At 38.6% G+C, this 24,676-nt stretch overlaps 1 protein-coding gene and 1 long non-coding RNA gene across 6 annotated transcripts in view; one reads left to right on the forward strand and one right to left on the reverse strand.

The window, feature by feature from the left end:
- Positions 1-2,117, reverse strand: part of LOC134483815 (uncharacterized) — a 32,139-nt gene extending 30,022 nt beyond the window's left edge. The window contains exon 1 of one of the 2 annotated variants that reach the window (XR_010060866.1): positions 456-2,099. This is a non-coding gene — a long non-coding RNA (uncharacterized LOC134483815). Of the gene's footprint in view, positions 1-455 lie in introns of both variants that reach the window. The other variant, XR_010060865.1, reaches the window with a different exon arrangement.
- Hs3st5 (heparan sulfate-glucosamine 3-sulfotransferase 5) overlaps positions 1-24,676 on the forward strand; it is a 310,766-nt gene that overhangs the window by 100,599 nt on the left and 185,491 nt on the right. For all 4 annotated transcript variants that reach the window (XM_017601626.3, NM_001106392.1, XM_017601623.3 and 1 more), the window contains one exon: positions 11,218-11,386. The gene's annotated coding sequence lies outside the window, so the exon portion shown is untranslated. The remainder of the gene's footprint in view (positions 1-11,217; positions 11,387-24,676) is intronic.

The following is a 24,676-nucleotide window of genomic DNA, read 5'->3' on the forward strand; positions in this document are numbered from 1 at the left end:
GGCAGGGAACAGAAACAGAGACAAGTGCTGTTCCGGGTATTGGTGGAAATACATGAATACTAAGTTGTACATTTGGTACAAATATGTAGGTCCAACTCCTGCATGCTCCCTGGTTGGTGGCCCAGGCTCTATGAGAACACCCTCAGAGTCAACTAACTGGGACTTTGTGTGTTTTTAATGAAGCAGTGCTACTGAAGGACACTGTCAGCAGACGGTGTCAAAGGAGGACATTCTACAGAGTCACGAGTCTATTGAGGGAGAGAAGAGGAAGTTAGCTCTTTACCTCCTGTTCAGGACACAGGTCATTAAAGCATTAAATCACGAAGTTTTAACATAGCAATTTTCTCATTCTTCTTCAAGCTCACGTTTAAATTTTCTTCTTCATCACTTAAACCCTGGACATTCTACAGAGTCACGAGTCTATTGAGGGAGAGAAGAGGAAGTTAGCTCTTTACCTCCTGTTCAGGACACAGGTCATCAAAGCATTAAATCACGAAGTTTTAACATAGCAATTTTCTCATTCTTCTTCAAGCTCACGTTTAAATTTTCTTCTTCATCACTTAAACCCTTGCAGAATGAAAGTGCAGTCATCTAGCTAAATAGAAGAACCATGCACAGGCCAATTTGTAGGCATATTCTTCCACTTGGCCAAACCTTAGAAGCTCTGCATAGAGACACTATTAAATGTGCTCTGGACCTGTCCCTAGCAAAGCATGAGCTGCAAGAACTTTGCTTGGTTAGTTCTTCCAATGGTCAGCTGTATTGAGGACCAGCTTAACTCATTCAGTAAATAATCATGGAGCATTGTACTGAGCGTCCTCACTGTATCATCATCTTTCTGTGTTTGCTGAATTGTGTTGAAAGATGGGGAAAAGTTAAAGGTTAGTAATCACCCAGTAACACTGCTGTTAAACATTTTGAAAGAGAGACTAGACTGTTTTTAGGCAGTTAGAATTCTGATGGACTTGTAGATATGTCTATATTTCTCTTCCCTCTCTTACATCCCTATTAGTTCATACATGGAATTTACATGCTGACTGCTGGAGTTCTGGTGTATTAGTTGAAAAGTCAATCTTCCTGAGAAAAGTTCTGAGACTGGAAGGAGAGTCCAGATAAAACTGCAGTGTGTACAAACAAGCATGGCTGTGGGTGTGTGCTCGAGACAGAACTGAATTCAGAACTATAGATTCACACACTCTTGGGTGCTAAAAGTTTTGTAGCTTTTACTCTAGATTGAAGCTCTAGATACTTAGCTCAGTTCAATAGAACAAAAATCTTTAAGGTTCAAACTTGAACATTGGCCCATTGGGCTTTTCATACCCAGGTATATTTGAACAAGCAAGGTTTAAAATCCTGTAAGTTAATCCAAGCACTTTTCATAGCATTTTTAAAGTATTCTTTAGTAGACACTTTAACAAAAATGGTGGTTTATCTCAGGTCATCAGATAGTCGGGATTGCAGGAAGCTCCCTCTGTATAAATCCAAAGAATATCTTATTAACAATTCAACAACCATATTTGCTTCATTTTTGCCTTATCTGAATCTTTCCTTGATACCATGCATCATAATTTTAAAATACTTTTCTCTCAACTAAGACACTGTTATTCAGTAGTATAAACTGAACATGAACTTTCTGCCTCCTTATCTCATCCCTCCTAAATAGTCTTTCATGGGTACCAGAGTTCTTACAAACATATTTATAACTTCAGTTTTAGATAAAATAAGTAGATAGTTAAATAACATTATCATATATAAATTCATTTGTGGGGCTATAGTGAGGGATCAGTCATTAAGAGCATGTATTTCTCTTACATATAGCCTATAGCCTATATCATGTGGCTCCGTGTGTGTGTGTGTGTGTGTGCGCATGCGTGCATGTGTATATAAATACATGCATCCATGCATGTACTGGCTATAGAAGCCACAAGACAACCTTGAGTGAGGGTCTCTCAGTGATCTGTGGCTAGGCTGGTGAACAGACCTTTTCCATCTATTCCCACCTCCTAGTCCTGAGATTACATGGGCAGGCAAACATACCCAACTCTCTTAAAGTAGGTTCTAGGGATCCTAATGTCACACAAGACACACTGTGAAACTGTGCTTTCTCCCCAGCTCCAGAAGCCCACTTTCAAAGTCATCATAATTTCTATGTGTGATTCACTCTCTGAGAAAGCTGCACCAACCGAGTGGGCCCAGAGCCAACAGTATCAGTGATGGAGACAGTTAAACATTTGCCTGTACTTTGACATCTATCTCCCCTGTGTGTGTATCTGCTGCGCCCATAAAAGTCTGAAATATTTCAATTCCGCATCAAATCGTGGTGCTGATTGTTACAAGGCATATGTTTTATCTTGTAGAGCGATGGAACGCATATCTAAATATATCATGCTCACACTCAAAGGCAATGCAAACCTCCTGTCTTGACAGAAAAAAAATGAAAATGATAGGAGATAAAGGAGAGCAATTTTTTTCTTTTGCACTGATGCAAAATTCCATGTGTAGTGATCACCACCCTGTATTATAGGCTTCTGCTCCCAGCCCAACCTTCAATTGCAGGCAGAGAGATACATATGGCGCAGTCCCTGGACTCAGGGGGGACCCTTCACATAAAAAAGAAACACCACTGTTGTTCATCAAGAGCCAAGGGACAAATGGGAAAAAAAGCTACTTGGCATCTGGATAGTCTATGAAATATGAACAGAATTAAAAACCTTCACAATTCTTCAACCAGCCGCACATGTTCAATAAATACTCGTGAGCCTCACTGAACAATTGAACTGGGTGTCTGTGTACAGTGCATGCTACCTGCTGTGAGCTGTGTGTGGTTTGTATACATAATCACAACAATGCACAGAATAGAGACATCCCTGAATGGCATTAGTGGGCACCTGTTTGAACAAAGAGGAAAGAACCAGAGTGAAGAGGGTCAGTGTGCTGGATGGATCAGGTAAGCCAGGATCATCTCGAATGAACACCGTAACTTGTTTGTCCTTGAGAAATCTGCCATAGTCAAGGGCGCTGATTTCCATGTTATTGCTCTGAGAGTTTGGAGGAGGTAATAGTTTTCTCACCCTTGCTAGGAACTGACATCTAACAACTACAATGTCAGCTTGTGAGTGGGAAGCACACCTGGATAGGACAGTTTCCAATACACCAGCATCCTTGGGTCCGTCACATCCCTACAGCCTCCTTGTGGCTTGGCAGTCACTGATCAATAAATGTGGTGTTTTTATGGGACAGGGGATGAAGGATCTAGACAGAGGGAAAACTGAAGACAGCCACATAGATTCCAGATGGACACAGGATCCTGCTCAACCTCTAAGACCCAGATTTTCTCTTTTTATTCCTAAAGTCTCTGTGGGTCTAACTGCATTACATGCGACTATAAGCTCTGTACCATAATGTTCTTTTTAAATATTAATAACTACTCTTCTCTGCCTACCCTTTCCTGCTGTCACACGAAGAGCATCTTTAGCCATGGTCCACCCTGAACCCTTGGAATGACCTTATTTTCAGATCTCATCAAGTGTGCATCGGGAGTATCCAAATCTTTCAGTCCCCTCCTGACTGGATAAAATCATAGAAGACTGATCATTTAGATGTAACCATGTATATAGTGGTTTCACTTATTTATCTGTCCCATATTACAGTCTTGCATTTCTTGCCTCCTTGAGAAGTTTTCAAAATATAAGGGAGAAATATACTTTTTGTTGTGGAAGTTGTCGTAGAGTAGTCAACATCTTTGACGTAGAATTGGTCACTATTAAGAGTAGCAGCTATACAATGTGAGCATTAGTCAACAATCTCTTAGTCTTAAATTAGTCTTAGTCTTTTTAAAGAACCGCAAATGTTAAATTATAGAAGTCGTTTCAGTTTGTTCGCTCATTGAGACAGAGTTTCTTTGTGTAGCCTTGACTATCTTAAAACCACCTCTGTAGACCAGGCTGGCCTTGAAATCATGAAGATCTGCCTGCCTTTGCTTCCTGATCGATGTCACCACTGCTCAGTCTATGCCTCAATTTATTACAAAAAAGAATTGATTTTGTCAGTAGATTCAGAAATCAATAAGAAGATCCAATGTGGAATAGTGTCTGGGTGTGACGAGTCAGCTTCATCACACCAGTATGAGGGGTCCATAGCAGCAGCACACATTCTTTTATGGTTCAGTTAAGTTCATTTTTCATATATAACAGATAAATATGCATACATGCAAAGAACAAAAGTAAATGGTGCAGAATTAACCTACCCTTTGGAGCCAGAGCCACAGGGGAAATGAAAACATGACTCACACCCTGATGAGATCTATTTTGTTGAAAAACAATTGAGTATTAAGCCATGATTCACTAACTTCCTGAAATATCTTTCGGTACCCTGGAGAAAAGGTATAAACAGGCTTCTCTTTGGCTTTTTTTTTTTCTTTCAAGAACTCCTCGGAGTCATTTTCAAGCTGTGTTTCCTGACGAATGACTTCCTTTTTTCTCTAGCCTCTTTCCATCTCAGTCGTTTCCTAACAAACGCGATGTTCTAAACAATCTTAAAGGATGTGGGACTGAACAACAGCTCTGAGAAACTTCAACCTTGCTTGGAAGGACTGGGGGAGGGGGATGAAGTGTGGAAGAATTTTGTTCAAGTACAAAACTTTTATTGTCTGTGCTTCCATTTCCTGGTTCCTTGATTTCTGTATTTCTGAATCCCGTGTTCTGTCTACCTGTGTCTAATTTGGAAAACACTGTCTAGCCATGCTAGATAGAGTCAGGAACCTGAGGACGCAAGCTTGGTACCATCCTCCTGATTACATACATCCTTCCAGTGTACTACCCCACGGCTTGTTGGCTTCCTCCACAAGTTCTCATGTTAAACTGTTTAGAAAATAGTTCCTTCATTTAGAGTGTGGTCTATGTATAACATAGGCTAGCACAGTAGACATATCTTTAAATTCATCTTTGAACCAATGGAAATCTCTTTGGCTCTTTGCAGATAAATATTCAAAGGTAACAATTTTCCAAATGAAGCAGATCTACTCAGAAAAGATGTAGCTTTTAATTATCACTAATAGGGAATTTTACCTCTGGTTTTAAATACAAATCTCATCATATTTGAAACCACAAGAGTTTATCCACTAAAGGTTGTCCATATTTACAGATGCTTCTCCATAGAACTTACACAGAATTAGGACACAACCATAGAATCAGACATGCTTCCAATTTTTCTGACTTTCTTGACAAAATAGTGTTATATTTGCCTTTCCTTTGTGAGAGAGGAAAACCTTCAGCCTTTTCAAAAGAAGCCAGTGTAAATTAATCAATATCAACAAACCAAATACCTCTCATCTCTGGTGCTTATAAGTCATCAGCTATTGGTTCCCAACAAATATGCTACATATACCCTTACCTTCAACAGACATAAATAATCCAGAAACTAAAGCATGGGGCAAACTTAATTATACCGTTTATGATTTATTTAGATACACATTTGGTGCTCAGTATGTATTAAACACTTCATTGACTGTTGTTTAACTAAAAATGAGGTAAACAGAAAGGATCCCTGTTGCTTATGGAAATATGGCTGTGATGTGGTTTGTTTTCTTTTGGTTGACTGAGAGAGATAAGACTCCCTGGGCATACCAGGCTTGCCTCAAACTCACAATTTTCTTGATACTGCCTCCAAAGTGCTGCAGTTACATGTTCAGGAAATTTTTTCCAGTGCCCATGTGTTCGAGATGCTTCCCTAGTTTTTCTTCTATTAGTTTGAGTGTATCAGGTTTGATGTGGAGGTCCTTTATCCACTTGGACTTAAGCTTTGTACAGGGTGATAAGAATAGATTGATCTGCATTCTTCCACATGCTGACCTCCAGTTGAACCAGCACCATTTGCTGAAAATGCTATCTTTTTTCCATTGGATGGTTTTGGCTCCTTTGTCAAAAATCAAGTGACCATAGGTGTGTGGGTTCATTTCTGGGTCTTCAATTCTATTCCATTGGTCTTTCTGTCTGTCTCTGTACCAATACCATGCAGTTTTTATCACTATTGCTCTGTAATACTGCTTGAGTTCAGGGATAGTGATTCCCCCTGAAGTCCTTTTATTGTTGAGGATAGTTTTAGCTCTCCTGGGTTTTTTGTTATTCCAGATGAATTTGCAAATTGTTCTGTCTAACTCTTTGAAGAATTGGATTGGTATTTTGATGGGGATTGCATTGAATCTGTAGATCGCTTTTGGTAGAATGGCCATTTTTACTATATTAATCCTGGCAATCCATGAGCATGGGAGATCTTTCCATCTTCTGAGGTCTTCTTCAATTTTTTTCTTCAGAGTCTTGAAGTTCTTATTGTACAGATCTTTTACTTGCTTGGTTAGAGTCACACGGAGGTACTTTATATTGTTGGGGTCTATTATGAAGGGTGTCATTTCCCTAATTTCTTTCTCGGCTTTTTTCTCTTTTGTGTAGAGGAAGGCTACTGATTTATTTGAGTTAATTTTATACCCAGCCACTTTGCTGAAGTTGTTTATCAGCTTTAGTAGTTCTCTGGTGGAACTTTTGGGATCACTTAGATACACTAACATATCATCTCCAAATAGTGATATTTTGACTTCTTCTTTTCCGATCTGTATCCCCTTGACCTCCTTTTGTTGTCTGATTGCTCTGGCTAGAACTTCAAGAACTATATTGAGTAAGTAGGGAGAGAGTGGGCAGCCTTGTCTAGTCCCTGATTTTAATGGGAATGCTTCAAGTTTCTCTCCATTTAGTTTAATGTTAGCAACTGGTTTGCTGTATATGGCTTTTACTATGTTTAGGTATGGGCCTTGAATTCCAATTCTTTCCAGTACTTTTATCATGAAGGGGTGTTGAATTTTGTCAAATGCTTTCTCAGCATCTAATGAAATGATCACGTGATTTTTGTTCTTTCAGTTTGTTTATATAATGGATCACGTTGATGGTTTTCTGTATATTAAACCATCCCTGCATGCCTGGGATGAAGCCTACTTGATCATGGTGGATGATTGTTTTGATGTGCTCTTGGATTCAGTTTGCCAGAATTTTATTGAGTATTTTTGCATCGATATTCATAAGGGAAATTGGTCTGAAGTTCTCTTTCTTTGTTGGATCTTTGTGTGGTTTAGGTATAAGAGTAATTGTGGCTTCATAGAAGGAATTCAGTAGTGCTCCATCTGTTTCAATTTTGTGGAATAGTTTGGATAATATTGGTATGAGGTCTTCTATGAAGGTCTGATAGAATTCTGCACTAAACCCGTCTGGACCTGGGCTCTTTTTGTTTGGGAAACCTTTAATGACTACTTCTATTTCCTTAGGAGTTATGGGGTTGTTTAACTGGTTTATCTGTTCCTGATTTAACTTCAGTACCTGGTATCTGTCTAGGAAATTGTCCATTTCCTGAAGATTTTCAAGTTTTGTTGAATATAGGCTTTTATAATATGATCTGATGATTTCTTGAATTTCCTCTGAATCTGTAGTTATGTCTCCCTTTTCATTTCTGATTTTGTTAATTTGGACACACTCTCTGTGTCCTCTCGTTAGTCTGGCTAAGGGTTTATCTATCTTGTTGATTTTCTCAAAGAACCAACTTTTGGTTCTGTTGATTCTTTCTATGGTCCTTTTTGTTTCTACTTGGTTGATTTCAGCTCTGAGTTTGATTATTTCTTGCCCTCTATTCCTCCTGGGTGTATTTGCTTCTTTTTGTTCTAGAGCTTTTAGGTGTGCTGTCAAGCTGGTGACACATATGCTCTTTCCTGTTTCTTTCTGCAGGCACTTAGAGCTATGAGTTTTCCTCTTAGCACAGCTTTCATTGTGTCCCATAAGTTTGGGTATGTTGTACCTTCATTTTCATTAAATTCTAAGAAGTCTTTTATTTCTTTCTTTATTTCTTCCTTGACCAGGTTATCGTTGAGTAGAGCATTGTTCAACTTCCACGTATATGTGGGCGTACTTCCCTTATTGTTATTGAAGACCAGCTTTAGGGCATGGTGGTCTGATAGCACGCATAGGATTATTTCTATCTTTCTGTACCGGTTGAGGCCCATTTTTTGACCAATTATATGGTCAATTTTGGAGAAAGTACCATGAGGAGCTGAGAAGAAAGTATATCCTTTTGTTTTAGGATAGAATGTTCTATAAATATCTGTTAAGTCCATTTGGTTCATGACTTCTCTTAGTCTGTCTAAGTCTCTGTTTAATTTCTGTTTCCACAATCTGTCCATTGATGAGAGTGGGGTGTTGAAATCTCCTACTATTATTGTGTGAGGTGCAATGTGTGTTTTGAGCCTTAATAAGGTTTCTTTTACGTATGTTGGTGCCCTTGTATTTGGGGCATAGATATTTAGGATTGAGAGTTCATCTTGGTGGATTTTTCCTTTGATGAATATGAAGTGTCCTTCCTTATCTTTTTTGATGACTTTTAGTTGAAAATTGATTTTATTTGATATTAGAATGGCTACTCCAGCTTGCTTCTTCCGACCATTTGCTTGGAAAGTTGTTTTCCAGCTTTTCACTCTGAGGTAATGTCTGTCTTTGTCTCTGAAGTGTGTTTCCTGTAGGGAGCAGAATGCAGGGTCCTCGTTGCGTATCCAGTTTGTTAATCTATGTCTTTTTATTGGGGAGTTGAGGCCATTGATGTTGAGAGATATTAAGGAATAGTGATTATTGCTTCCTGTTATATTCATATTTGGATGTGAGGTTATGTTTGTGTGCTTTTCTTCTCTTTGTTTTGTTGCCAAGACGATTAGTTTCTTGCTTTTTCTAGGGTGTAGCTTGCCTCCTTATGTTGGGCTTTACCATTTATTATCCTTTGTAGTGCTGGATTTGTAGAAAGATATTGTGTAAATTTGGTTTTGTCATGGAATATCTTGGTTTCTCCATCTATGTTAATTGAGAGTTTTGCAGGATACAGTAACCTGGGCTGGCATTTGTGTTCTCTTAGGGTCTGTATGACATCAGTCCAGGATCTTCTGGCCTTCATAGTTTCTGGCGAGAAGTCTGGTGTGATTCTGATAGGTCTCCCTTTATATGTTACTTGACCTTTTTCCCTTACTGCTTTTAATATTCTTTCTTTATTTTGTGCATTTGGTGTTTTTGCTATTATGTGACGGGAGGTGTTTCTTTTCTGGTCCAATCTATTTGGAGTTCTGTAGGCTTCTTGTATGCCTATGGGTATCTCTTTTTTTAGGTTAGGGGAGTTTTCTTCTATGATTTTGTTGAAGATATTTACTGGTCCTTTGATCTGGGAGTCTTCACTCTCTTCTATACCTATTATCCTTAGGTTTGATCTTCTCATTGAGTCCTGGATTTCCTGTATGTTTTGGATCAGTAGCTTTTTCAGCTTTACATTATCTTCGACAGTTGAGTCAATGATTTCTATGGAATCTTCTGCTCCTAAGATTCTCTCTTCCATCTCTTGTATTCTGTTGCTGATGCTTGTATCTACGGCTCCTTGTCTCTTCCTTTGGTTTTCTATATCCAGGGTTGTTTCCATGTGTTCTTTCTTGATTGCTTCTATGTCCATTTTTAATTCCTTCAATTGTTTGATTGTGTTTTCCTGGAATTCTTTCAGGGATTTTTGTGATTCCTCTCTATAGGCTTCTACTTGTTTATTTATGTTTGCCTGGAATTCTTTCAGGGATTTTTGTGATTTCTCTCTGTAGGCTTCTACTTGTTTATTTATGTTTTCCTGTGTTTCTCTAAGGGAGTTCTTCATGTCTATCTTGAAGTCCTCCAGCATCATGATCAAATATGATTTTGAAACTAGATCTTGCTTCTCTGGTGTGTTTGGATATTCCGTGTTTGCTTTGGTGGGAGAATTGGGCCCCGATGATGCCATGTATTCTTGGTTTCTGTTGCTTGGGTTCCTGTGCTTGCCTCTCGCCATCAGATTATCTCTAGTGTTACTTTGTTCTGCTATTTCTGACAGTGGCTAGACTGTCCTATAAGCCTGTGTGTCAGGAGTGCTGTAGACCTGTTTTCCTGTTTTCTTTCAGCCAGTTATGGGAACAGAGTGTTCTGCTTTCAGGCGTGTAGTTTTTCCTATCTACAGGTCTTCAGCTGTTCCTGTGGGCCTGTGTCTTGAGTTCACCAGGCAGGTTGCTTGGAGCAGGAAGGTTTGCCTTACCCGTGGTCCTGAGGCTCACGTTTGCTCGTGGGGTGTTGCTTATGAGCTCTCCGCGGTGGCAGCAACCAGGAAGATCTGCGCTGCCCTTTCCGGAAGCTTCATTGCACCAGGGTTCCAGATGGCGTTTGGTATTTTCCTCTGGAGTCAGAGATGTGGGCAGAGTGTAGTCTCTTCTGGTTTCCCAGGTGTGTCTGCCTCTCTGAAGGTTTAGCTCTCCCTCCCATGGGATTTGGGTGCAAAGAACTGTTTATCTGGTCGGTCCCTTCAGGTTCCGGCGGTGTCTCAGACACAGTGGACTTGCTGCTCCTGTGTCCTTATCCAAGGGAACCCAGAGGCCATATACAGTTTCCTCTTGGGACAGGGATGTGGGCAGGGGTGGGCATTGTTGGTGGTCTCTTCTGCTCTGCAGTCTCAGGAGTGCCCACCTGTCCCAGCAGTGAGCTCTCTCTCCCATTGGGTTTCGGGGCAGTGACGATTATAAATTTTAAGAATGTTTTATTCCCCTTTCCTTGTCATTGTCTGTTTAACTCACTCAGCAAAGAATTTGGGTTTCCCTGAGTAGGAAAGCATATACTACCACACACATGAACTAGGAAGGACTTTTATCCTTGTCTATGCCTAATTATCTCTGAAGCATTACCCATGCTTTGAAAGAAAGCCACAAAATTACCAGGCGATTCCATGGGAATTAAGTAAAACCATCCCATCCCTATGTTTTATAGAATATCAGACTTTTGTTTAAAGAAGTATTTCATCAGCCTGCCATAGAAATTCAGTATGTTCTCAGCACCTGCATATCGAAAATAAAATTAGTAAAATTAGTAACTATCCCCCTTCATTCAATGTTTGAAAAAATAGTTGGTTAGCACAATAGGAACTCCCGCTGGCTCCTCTGCCTTCCGAGTCATCTTGTAATTCTGATTTCCAGTGTCATGAAATTTTAAATGACAACTGTGCTAAATTGAGGAGCAGTAAAGCCAGCCTCAGCCAAGTTTAAATTTAGCAACACTGTTTACTGAGAGTAGCCTTGTCCCCAGCAGATCCTGGGGATTGTAGATTACAAGTGACCAACCCTCACTCTCTCTCTGCTCTGTTTAGTGATAACCAGGTCCTACTGGCTTCAGACTGGTGCTTTCAGTTGCCCAACTGAGGATCTACAACAGCCAGCTGACACACTCTCGGACACTAGACAAGCCATTTTGTCATATTCTTGGAAGTCTCTCCTCTGTATGTACAGAACTTCCTGGATTAACATGAAGATGTGAAGGTAAGTGAGACTTGCGTAAGCTTTAATTACATCAAAAGTTAATGCTATGCTATTGAAAAGGACACAAACTAAAAGCAGTTAAATATGGGAAATATAAGCACTTTGGGGCATCCCATAGCAAACTTGGCAAGTAAGCAGAGCAGGACTTTAACTTCTTTAAGAACTCCAGGACAAAGAGGTAAGGGTGCAGAAAGCAGGGATCATCTGAGTATCCACCTCTCTTCACAAAACTATTCAGACGGTCATTCTAAAGCCTAAATGTGTACAAGAGTCACAGAGGGTGATAGAAGAGGTCTTTAAAGAACTGGCTCCATGCATATTCCAGAGTCTTAACTATCCAGGGATTGGTCTACACTTTGCCCAGGGTGATGATCGAGATCTTCTGGAGCCTTTAAGAACCTATAAAACTGGGATTCAAAGTCAATTGTGTTTCATTTTTAATTTGAATGTTATCATTGGGCTTTTCTGTAGCTTCCTTTAGTCAGAGAATGAGGAGAGGGACTTTTAGCACAGAATTGATAAATTAGCACTTCCTTTTTATCGCTTTAATTTGAATTATTAATTCTCATTAATATTCCTTTATTGAATATCAAGAATATGAGTTAATTTGCATCTCCCTTTCACAATGAGAGCACCCCTTTACTATCTCTTTCTGTTAGTCTGTCTTGTGTAATGCTGTAATTTATTCAGATATTTAGGGTTATTGTATCTAGTTGCAGAAATTTCTGGAAGGTACAAAGTGGTAAGCCCTTCCAGGGTTGGATGGGACTTTTTGCATACTAGGGGCTCTTTTTCACTTTTGAAAAGTCAGCTTTGATATCAAGAGAACAAATCTATTTAATGCATCCCCCACCACTTTCATTCTTTGGTGGGTGAGAATAAATGATTTGATGTATTTATGACAGGTTATATGTATGTATATTTGGTGACTGTCACTTTATAGATTTCTGCTCTGATATCTCACTTAACGACTTTTTATATTATTATTATTATTATTATTATTATTATTATTATTATTATTATTATTTGCGGGCTGAAGTTTATAAAAGGTTTGTTATTTTATAGTCCGGCTACAGAAGTAGCCCATAGGGACATGCACATATTTAACATTATGATGAGTCCCTGAAGGCTTAATGTGGTTCCGTATTCATAGTAAGGAGTAACGTGTGTAACCAAGATCCTTGGACTGCATTTCCTGTTGATTGACATTTTCCCCTGTCTATCACTCTCTACACTCATTCATGCTTAGTGGATTTCTTGTCCATAAAATGTGAAAAGAAAAAATATATAAAGAAGTACATTCCTCTGGCATCCTTTGGCTTAATATCATTAGTCATTCGTATCACACGTAGAAAATGGAACACATTTATATGCAGAAGATGAAGCAAGTGATAAGATTGTAAGTGATAAGATTAATTATTTACAGAATTGTATTAACTAAAATAATAAATGTACGTGTATTGGTAATTGGAATTGTTCTCAAGATGATCTCATCCGAATATGAAGTCTGCACTACACATCATGAGAATACTAAAATTTATGAAATACAAATTTAGAGTTTACAAAGTTCTGAAAATATGACACAACAGTCTTTTAGTGTTAACTTTCTGTCATCTTTGAGTTTCAAAGAGACCACACCTACCTTCTTGTTCCTTTTTCCTTACTTCTTCCTCTTCTTTCCTAGCAGTGGAGCAGGTGAGGGCAAGCAGAATCATGTCTTCAGGTGAATTACCTTACTATCATAAGCATATTTATCAGACTCTGTTCTTAAATCACAGTTCCAACACGATCTCAGGACCCTGTATGAGACAGGTGCAATGCTCAGCAATATATGAAGAGAAATTAAATGGCAGAAATGTTATGGAATCACAGCAGCATAAAATCTGAGAGGAGGAAGGCTCAATTGAGCTCCCAAGACCTGGTCCCCTTAGGATTCCTTTTCTCTTTCTAACCTGGAGAATAAAAGTCCAACAGGAAGAACAGGAAACAACCACCTGGCCGGATGTGACTGACCATGAAGAAATACACCACCTATTTTGCAATGATTATGATCACGTGTAATAAGAAATTCATGAAACATATAAAGATATTAAAATAAGCTTATTGGTCTCAACATGTTGAGAAGTCAATGTATACATAAAAATTACCAGCATAAAAAATATTCACAATCTATATAAGTAAATACAGAAAGTTATTAAACTATCATTCAACGTGGTCCTATTGTCTTTTATTTTTTTAAGCTGGAAATGCATCAGGAGATAGTCAAATAGAATAAGAATATTACTTAATCAAAATAATTCCGATAGTTATCATCATCTGACACGATTTCTAACTGAGGTGTTATTATTAGCGTATGTTATTTATTAGAATAACTGGTGACATTTTACTCACACATTGAGAGCCCTCTGATCCTATTCACCTCTGACAGGCTTCATCTTGACTTGACTCACCTGTGTGGTTCCTTCTTCCTCCCATATGGTCCCCCTTCTCTTTTTCTGCCTTAAAACGTTCCACATTAATATATGGTAGAACTCCTCCAAAATTTGTCCTTCAGAATCTTTTTATTTTGCTTAGCATAATACTCTCTGAGTCCACTAAAAGCTCCATCCTTAATATAAGCTGAAAATATTTTAAAAGCCTAAAAAAATGTATTTACTTATCTGAAAAAATTTGACATTTTAGAAAGGTGTGGGAGGAGCTGAGGAAATTGCTCCGTGGATAAGAGCACTGACTATTCTTTGTAAGGATGTGAGTTTGATTCTTAGCATATATGGCACCTCACGGCAGCCTCAAACTCTGGTTCCAGAAAGACTGATGTCTCTCTTCCAACCTCCATATACACTGTATTCACATGGTGCACATAGGCTAACCATCCAGACTATTAGAAAAATTAAATTGAAAAACATTGACATGACAGATCTATGATTGTTGTCTAAAGTAGTCTCAAGCAAAGTCTTGTATCTGAAACTATATTTCATTATTGAGCATGGGAATAGTAGTTAAGTTGAATAGATTTTTAGATGCAACCCTTCAACTGTGCTGTTACAGGAGAACAAAATTCGGCATGCATCTCTCTTTATTACACATTACTAATTTCAGATCTAATAACCAATTCCTTGGAAATGCTCCTCATTGCCAGTATTAGATAACTCCGACATGCTTTCTGGAATTTGCTAACTGTATTGATTCTTCCATTTGGAGGATAACTGTGTGTTTGTTGCACTGCTGTTGATGTCTTTGTTCTTAAGTCTCTTGTATAACACATGGCTAGCTTCAACCTTATTTCTTCCACCTGCAGTTGGCCTAGGATTTTGTTCATTCCATATGTATCCAAAGTAATTACCTCCTGAGTTTAATGGCAACATTTGTTAATGAATTTTTTGGGCCAAATGTGTGTATTGAACAAAGAATCTGGCCTATACCTTGAGCACAAGCTAGTGGCGTCTCAAAATGATGTAAGAGTTTGATTCCTCACCCCCTCATAGGTGGCTCACGACCACCTGTAACTCCAACTGTAGGTGATCTGAAACCTTTGGCCTCCCCAAGCACCCATATTCATGTGCACAAATGAATAATTAAATATTCAAAAAAAATCTCATTCTAAAAAGAAACAGAAAATAAAATGGCTGCGTATGTAGTTAACAACAAACCCCACTGAAAAGCAGAATCCCGCCACCTGCGTGCCATTCCATAGGTAGAATGTGGAAAATAACAAGAGCTATCAGACACGGTGAACTCTCCCATGTGTCAGGCACCTGCTATGCCCTCTTACTTGCAGTGACACACTTCTGCCCATGGAATTTCTAGAGGACAGAGGAAGTAGAAAGGGTCCTTTCATGGATCTCACTGCGGTACAAAGCTTAACAGCTTACTAGTAGTGGCTTAGCCATAAGATACAAAACCAAAAAACAACCAAAGGAAAATAACCCTCTTTCCTTCTTCCAGTTCCTTCCCATTCCTTTTCTTCAGCCTAAAATAATACCTTTGCATTGGATATCTCAGCGGCCCTTTCCATCCCTAAACATTCCTAAATGATAGCTCTACAGGCCGTGGGGAGAGTGCAGGGACAGCTGGTACAGTGTGTGTCCTGTACTAACTGGACAGAATGTTAAGCCCATGAGGCTGGAGTCATACTGCTGTTTAGAAGTTTTCGTCTGTGGCTCATTGCTTTTATCTTGGAGAAGGGAAATATTTAAGAGGCCTTATCTAACCATGTAGAGGGTGTCCTGGAATAATTCCTATCCCAGCTTTGTGGGAATCACTGATTTGATGACCAGTTGAGCCAGCTCCTAACACATAAAATTTGGAAGCAAATATCCTGCCCGTGCAGACTCTCTGGCAACAATATCATCATAAGCCCTTTCGGAAACAGCCACTAAAGGTGGAAAAAAAACTGATTGTTGATAAAAACACAAAAGGATTGATTGTGAGCACTGGGTGCCTTCAACTAGGGAGATAAATCCAATGACAGACTCGAATATGAAGTATGATGTCATTAAAGTACAGAATCGAAATGACTAACAAAAACATAGGATGTAATACAAAGTGTTTTGAGTGTACAGAGGGTAGCTTTCTTCTCAATGCCTGAAAATCAGGAGATGTCATTTAAATATACCAAATCAAATTATACAAGTATAAGCAATGCAGGAATGTGGAAGAATGTAAGAATATCGTAAGTTGTGTTGGAGCCTAAAGTGGTGGTTCATGCCTTTAACACCACCACTTAAGAGGTGGAGGTAGGAGAGGCTACCAGTGAGAGTTCAAAGCCATCCTCCCCTTCATGACGTTGTGTTTCCAAAGAAATAAAAGAAATATAGAAATAAAACGAGAAGAATAGAATTGGTATTGTTGAATTTTTATCTGGAAAAAAATGGAAGAGAAAAATATACACCATTTTCTCCATCTGTTCATAGGGGTATAACAAGCATTCTCATGTCCCAAGAGATCAGGTTACCATATGAAGTTAAGAGAAGCATCACTCACTGTAAACTATTTTCTCTCTCCTTTTCTTTTCCTTTAATTTTGTTTTTGAGACAGGGTTTCTCTGTGTAGCCCTGGCCAACCTGGAACCCATGCATTCATCTGCCTCTGCCTCCTGAGTGATACATAATTTTCAAAGCTACATATATCCTGCTCAAGGAAAACAAACTTTTCAAAATCCTAAGAAGAAAACACATCTCTCTTCAATATCAGTAAATGAAAAAAATTGCTTATTCTTTTTTTTTAAACAGAGTGTTTTGCACATTAGACTACAGTGCAAAACATAGGAATGCAATGCACAGCAAGTTACTTGGAGAAGACAAAAGTGGAAAAATAGACAAAGGCAGTGAAACAAACAATTCTGAGTTTAAAATATTAGATTCAGGAAAAGCTAAAATGCAGGCCCCCAAAGTATTAACCAAAAAGACGCAGAGACTAAGGAAGCCTGATGGGATGTAAAGCAGAAGTATAGAATCATGAATGAACAGAATTTTTATGAATAACCAAAAGCATTTGTCCTGAAAATAAGCTTAACTTCCAAAAATGTCCCACTAAGCAGAAAGTCCAACTGGTGAATTAAGTCTAGAAAGCAATATCCTATGTTAAAATAAAATACTTGAATTCAAGTTTATGTCAAAGACAAAGATTTCTCCCTTAAAAATAACTATTAAAATTACTTATTAAGCAAAAAGGAAGTACTTTCCTAATCGGAATTTGCTCTTCAGTGTTGGCATAAGGGGTCACAAGCCACTTCTCCTTTTGCAAAGAAGAGATAGCATTCTTCCATTCCAAACTCATAACATTTACGTGATTTGAAGCAAAAAGGGATGTTCAAATTCCCACCACCCCGAACGGGCATTCTTACCAGCAGGATGCAATTTCAGACTTTTGCAGTCAAGAGGTTTCTGCTGAGCTAAAATTCTCCTTCAATTTCGGAAAGCAGATGATAATAATTTTCCTATCCTCTGCACAGCACGTTTATTCCCTTCCTTCGCAGACCCCTTAAAGAAACACCTGGGCAGCTGCAGGCCCAGGTAACGCATCATTCACACATTAACCCAACTTATTTATAGTGTGGAGTTACTTACCCTCACTAGTGAGGTGGAATCCGGTCTAATACCTGTTCTAATGTAGTTCCTGTTTGTAACAAATGCAATGTGGTTATGGTAACAATCTCCACAAAACATGGGAAATCATAAAGAAGCTGTCCGGAGGCATAAAAAATGTGTGTTGGTGTATAATATTCCTGACAGAATGAAAAGAAAATGCTCAAAACTGGAAACTTAGTCAATTGCTCTTGATGGCGTATGACTTCAGAGGGGGAAAAAAACGTAATGAAGAGATTCTGTATTACAGTGATAGTCTCCCTAGACTGCCCAGTTTTTCTAAATTACATACGTTTTCATGAGTTTAATTATTTTCAAATTCTTATTTATATGCATGTCATATACATGTGTTCATGTGTGTGCAGGTATGCATACATTTGTGTATTTGTGAATGTGACAGCCTGAAGACAGCCTTGGGCATCACACTCAGAAATGTTACCTTTCTGCTTTGAAATCGCATGCTCATTGGTCTAGAGCTCATTGGCTCTTAGGTTGCCTGGCCAATGAGTCCAGAGCCGCCTGTCTCTGCTACCAGACCTGAGATTAAAGACATGCTATCCACAGTGTCCTTTGCCTTACAGAAGCTTTGCAGTTTTATGAGATCCCATTTGTCGATTCTTGATCTTAGAGCGTAAGCCATTGGTGTTTTGTTTATGAAATTCGTAGGCAAATGGTTGGAACTGGAAAATATCATCCTGAGTGAGTAAACCCAATCACAGAAAGACATACATGGTATGCACTCATTGATAAGTGGCAATTAGCCCAAATGCTTGAATTACCCTAGATACCTAGAACAAATGAAACTCAAGACGGATGATCAAAATGTGAATGTTTCACTCCTTCTTTAAAAGGGGAACAAGAATACCCTTGGCAGGGAAGAGAGAGGCAAAGATTAAAACAGAGACTGAAGGAACACCCATTCAGAGCCTGCCCCACATGTGGCCCATACATATACAGCCACCCAATTAGACAAGATGGATGAAGCAAAGAAGTGCAGACCGACAGGAGCCGGATGTAGATCGCTCCTGAGAGACACAGCCAGAATACAGCAAATACAGAGGCGAATGCCAGCAGCAAACCACTGAACTGAGAATAGGACCCCCGTTGAAGGAATCAGAGAAAGAACTGGAAGAGCTTGAAGGGGCTCGAGACCCCATATGTACAACAATGCCAAGCAACCAGAGCTTCCAGGGACTAAGCCACTACCTAAAGACTATACATGGACTGACCCTGGACTCTGACCTCATAGGTAGCAATGAATATCCTAGTAAGAGCACCAGTGGAAGGGGAAGCCCTGGGTCCTGCTAAGACTGAACCCCCAGTGAACTAGACTGGTGGGGGGAGGGCGGCAATGGGGGGAGGATGGGGAGGGGAACACCCATAAGGAAGGGGAGGGGGGAGGGGGATGTTTGCCCGGATACCGGGAAAGGGAATAACACTCGAAATGTATATAAGAAATACTCAAGTTAATAAAAAAAAATAAAATAAAGTGCCATAAATGGAAAAAAAAAAGACATGCTATAATCCTGGCTGGAGATTGAACTCTTGACTCCAGGCTTACAGGGCAAGCATTTTACCACTTGGATCCTCTCAGCTTTCTAAATACTAAATCTGAACAATATGGAACAAAATTCCCTTACATTTTTCAAAAATAAGATTGCTCAAACAACGTCTGTTTTCTGGACCTGCTGTAGTAAGCATATCTGAATGTTACCTAAGCCATAAAGATACATACAGCGGTGTTTGTCTTACCCTTAGGTAAATACCTGCTTTTCAGTCCTGAGAGTCAAACTCAGGATGTGTACACACCAGGGAAGCATTTGGGCACTGAGTTACATCCTTTTCCAAAATATGTAAATTCTTAGCAGAGGTATGAGGTTGGCTAAAATCAAATGATAAGATTATGTTTGGGGCAACACTGCACAGCTACAGGTTACTCCAGCATCATGATCTTGAAGGAACTCAACTGAATCTTCCCTTACTGACTTTTTTATACACAGAACACATTGGCACTGGCACTGTGCTATAGCAGCCACACCTCCATTCTACCTGACCAGTATAGTAATGCTTAGTTTATTTTACTTTTTAATATTTTCTATTATTTTTGTACTCATTTATATCCTTATTCCCCTCTGTAAGGGGGGGGGGGATAGGGAGAGAGAGAAGGAGGGAGGGAAAGAGGGAGAGAGAGAGAGCACATGCACAAGTATGGAGTGTGTGTGTGTGTGTGTGTGTGTGTGTGTGTGTGTGTGTGTGTGTGTGTCAGAGAATATATGGAGGTCAGAGGGCAACTGTGGGGAGTCAATTCTCTCATGTGTGGGACCTTGTGACCAAACTCAAGTCATCAGGGGTGGCAAATACCTTTACCCATTGAACCAACTTACCAGCCCCATAAAGATAGATTTGTAAGACTAAATGTCCACTTGTCCAGCTAAGCTCATTTTTTCTGTTTGTTTCAAGTGTCTTGGAAAGCCTTATTCAAATCTCTCTGCCACTACCTCCTCAGTGTCAGAACTACAGGGTATAATAGCATGCCCAGGGATCCTCGTGCAGGCTGTAAACTATACCGGCACAATATGCCTGTTTGTCCTTGTGTGTAAATATACAATGATAATTTTGTGTTTGGTGATTTTTGCTGAGAATCCAGATTCATACCTGGATGGGTACACAGCAGTTATAAATGAACATTTTATTTCTTCAGCAGATAAAATAATAATACTGAATAATTGCTTACCTCTAGTTTATTTTAGGACCCAAGAAGCATCATTGAAGAAAACTGACAGATTATCTCTGTTCTCTGGGCACTATGTTTGGGAATGGCAGACAATAACCAGCAACCACAAGAAAATAAATTATGTGGTATCAAGAGAAGTATAAGAGAAAGAAAGCATATACAAGAGACAAGATAAGTGAGGACTATGACTTCAGGAACTAGCTAGTGTGTTTGAGGACCAAGAAGATGGTACCTAGATGGTAGTCTTGGTAGTCTTGGTAGTTTTGGTAGATGGCGGAAAGTTTGCTATGTCCACTCTGATTGTCCTGAAGTCAAGATAGATTCAGTTCAGAGGTCAGAGTCTCCTGACACTTTGCTGAGTGATGATATTTTATTAATTAATTTTATACTTGGGATTCTTATTTGATAGTTCCCCTATATTAAAACAACAATCGACATGTCCTAATAAGCCCTAAGCTCAGTTTTATTACAATTCATCAATAAACCAGTGCTAAGTGATGCTATGGATTTCCAGATGGTATTTGTTCTCCTTTATACTTTATACGCATATAGTAATTTTAAATGCTTGTAGCATTGATAGCTACAAACATCGTAGCATAGCCCAATTAAACATATCTAAAGGATCAGGTGCTAGTGTGCTAATTTTTAGTGTAAAGGTGGGTGTTGAAAGTTCCTAGTTAGGAAACCACTGGATAATTTTTCATGCAGTTCTCAGAAGAATAGTAATCAAGTCTAAATTTGAATAGTTATTAAAACCTAGTCATCCCTAATTTAGTTCATTTTGTGATGCTGTTTTACAAATTGCTTTTGCGTACACTATCCTGTCACATCTGTGACATCGGGACCTGTTTGAGCTGAAAGTAAGACCAGAAATTTAAGTTTAATTATCTTTTTTTTAAAGTTCTCTCTCTCTCTCTCTCTCTCTCTCTCTCTCTCTCTCTCTCTCTCTCTTGTCTCTCTCTCTCTTCTCTCTTTTTTCTCTGTTTTTAGGTGGTACAGATTCAATGGTGCACACAGGTCCAGGATGCTGGTTAGTAGTAGAGCTGAGACAGAAACAAACTTGTAAATCTCAGCCCCCTTCTTCTTCTCAATACAATGTGCTAGCTTGGATTTTGACTGCTTTTTACCAGAATGATGTTTCTTTTATAAATAAAAAAATTAACCATCTCTTATAATTTCAGAGTGACCTGGTTGGTGGATGTTTCTAAGCCCCAGAATCCCCCCCTTATATTAATAACTGCTTCGACGGAGCTAACTAACAGGTTGTTTCTTTTTTATGAGGAGGATAATCATTGGAGAATTGTTCTTGGAGAAATAGAATTTTTAGAAAGTCATGAGAAGACTTGTATATTAATCAGTGTATCTGACACAAATGAAGTACAACTGTATTGTTTTTCAGTGAATTATGGAAGGAAAACTTGTTGGGAAAATGATGAATATAGAAATGAACTTGCATGACATCTGGGATGGGAATCCCACAGAGTTCTCAGGAACTGGTGTAGAGTCACATGAAAACCCTGAGCTCAAGAGACAATTACAGAACTCACTGGAAAAATCATTTCTGTCGATTTACTACAACAGAGGAGCAATATTTTCAAAATACAAAGGAAAGTATAAATGGACTGCCAGATGAACCAGGACAGTTTATTTATACCAACAAATATTAAACAATTAAATCAATGTATTTGAAAGACAATTTTTAGTTTAAGCGTTTTAATGCACCTTAATATACTGTGCATGTAGTTGTGGTAAATGGTTTCTAAGTTCCCAGGACATGAAGGGTATAACCCTGGCTTCATCTGTTAGGGAGAAATTAACATTTCTGGTTGTATAGAACAATAATTTCACACATATGTCTAGACACACCCTTTATTATTGTTGTAATAATTTTAATTTTAAGTAAAGGAAGAAGTATGTGGGATCTATGTGCAGGGCTCTAAATGACTGATGAGAGTGGTTCTAGAGAGAAGCTATAAACAATCTGGAGCCAAAGGAATGGCGAGTACTCTGTGAACCGTTCAAGGTTTTATCTGCAGCGAAGCACATGCAGCTTAAATTGTGCACCCGACTTCTTACTAGACCATGAGACTAGACAATGAAAGCCTGAGCTTCTATCCGTCCATGTATACATGATGGTATTCAATTAAAGTCTTCTATTAACAAGGTTACAGATAATTATCATCCAACCTATACCCACTTTTTTAAAAACTGGAAAATACACGTTTATTCATATGGTAGCTATTAGCCTGCTAGGAGTGGGTCTTTAGACTAATTATTATTTTCAGTGATAACTAAAATTAACTTAAGGACAACGTTAATGTAGTCCTAATTACCAGTGAAAGGAAAGGCTGTAAAGATAATTAATATTTGCTTACATTTGATTGGTGGGAGTCATATTCTTTGAAGTCCTTGTAAAGTCCTCTGGCATCTGCCCCCATCCTTCTTTCTCCCTCTTCCCCTGTGGAGATGGGTATGATTTACAAGAGTTTGTTGTTGCTGTTTGTGTTATTTTGCATATTCTTTTTGTAAATGATTTTTTCCCATTTTTAATCACTTCATAGATGACTTGTCCTTTGACCAACAGGGGGGGTTTGTGGACCACATGTCCCTTCTCTCAAAGCTGTGTTCCAGTAGTCACAGCTAGCCTCTTGGGCTGAGTAAAACCTAATACATCTTTCCCTCTCTTGTCTTTTTACATATTATGTAAATAGGGAGAAATAAAAATAATGCTGTGAGAAGTATGACTTGACAGACAATATAATATAATATGATATCCAAATACTGGTGAGGTAGAAATAGTGCCTTGAGGCAGCACATTTATTGTGAATAAGTATTTGCATTTATACCCTCCTTCTGTAGAGTTCAGACTTGAATAATAAATCATTCACGGTGGAAAGTAGAATTATTTTTTAAACAGTCTACTTTCTGCTCTAAGGATAACAAAGAACCAAACGTAATTTGTCTTTTGTGGGAAATACAGCATAGATGTATAAAAAGTCAGACTGTACGATAGCTTGTAATAAATAGAAAGTTCTATATGGATTAACATAGACATTATACAACCTGTATTTTCTATGTAAATATGTTCATCCAAGCAGAAGATTTGAATAAAGAAATACAGACAGAAATTAATAACCACTATTTAAATCTTAGTAATATATTATTGAGACTTTGGACCAAAGATTACGAGATTTGATCTTTGACAATGATGAAATAATCTCTCTGGTACGGTCTCATAAGAATGGTGCATCTCCACTCCTTCAGGCTGGCTGACATCAAGCTCATCAAAAAAACAGGTCTTTCCTTCAGAAATGTGAGTCTCCTGCTAGACCGAGTTGTGTAAGAACCAGGTTTTCCTCTTTTCTGACACAAGCACCAATTTTAACATTGAAGTTTTGAGTATTAGGCTCAGAGGAAAACCATTCATTCCACATACCAGTATGTGTTTTGGGTAGATATCAAACACAGTTGTTAAGAAAATAGGAATTCCACCATTGTTCAGGGAATGAAAAGAAAAATGTCATTTTTTTATATGGTTTGGTCTTTGACATAAAAATCATGGCTTACAGGAACCAAAATGTTGATGTATTTAGCTCAATTTTTCATATTATTTGCTTACTTTTATTTCATGTGTAGTAAAATCATGGCTTACAAGAACCAAAATGTAGATGTATTTAGCTCAATTTTTAATATTATTTGCTTACTTTTATTTCATGTGTGTTAGTGTTTTGTCTGTAGTGTAAACTGCCACGTGGGTGCTGGCAAATAAACCCAGGTTCTCTGAAAAAAAAAAACAAAAAACATCTAGCTCTTTGAACCACTGAACCATCTCTCCAGCCCCATAGATGAACCTGTTTGTTTGTTTTTAAAAGTATACAGATGGTAAAATATATTTAGAGAAACTCTAAACTTATTCCGTTGTAGGGAGAGTAGGGGGAGGAAGCCCTGCTCTTTCCCAGGTCATAGCTTTCTTGGTAATATGCAAGATGTATGGTATAACAGCAGAGAACGTACGCTTTGGGATAAAAATACTTAATCTCATGTACCTACTTCCTCTTATGAGCAGTGCGATCTCGCTAAGCCACTTTCCTCCTCTATGACATGTAGAACCTACTGCCAACCTTGTAAATCACTGGACTTCAAGGGAGCAACTCATCCCTTCCCCCTTTTCAACAAGCATTGCAGAGCCCAACAGTAAAGACCACTCGCATTTTCACTACCCGAACGTGAAATCTTGCTGTGTGACACTAAATGCTAATTGGTCCTTAATTTTCAGTTTTCACTAACTTGGAGAAGCTATAAATAATGGAACCACATACAAACGGTATATACATATATATGGTGAAATTTTTTAAATGGTATTATTTGATAAAGAATTTTTGAGTCTCGGGTGAGTGGTGTTTCAACCTACAACTTTGGAAAGGGATTGAAATGCCAGCTTCACGGCAGTTTAACCATAGAACAGGTTTG

Source organism: Rattus norvegicus, chromosome 20, assembly GCF_036323735.1.
Source record: "Rattus norvegicus strain BN/NHsdMcwi chromosome 20, GRCr8, whole genome shotgun sequence".
Taxonomy (NCBI): Eukaryota; Metazoa; Chordata; class Mammalia; order Rodentia; family Muridae; genus Rattus; species Rattus norvegicus.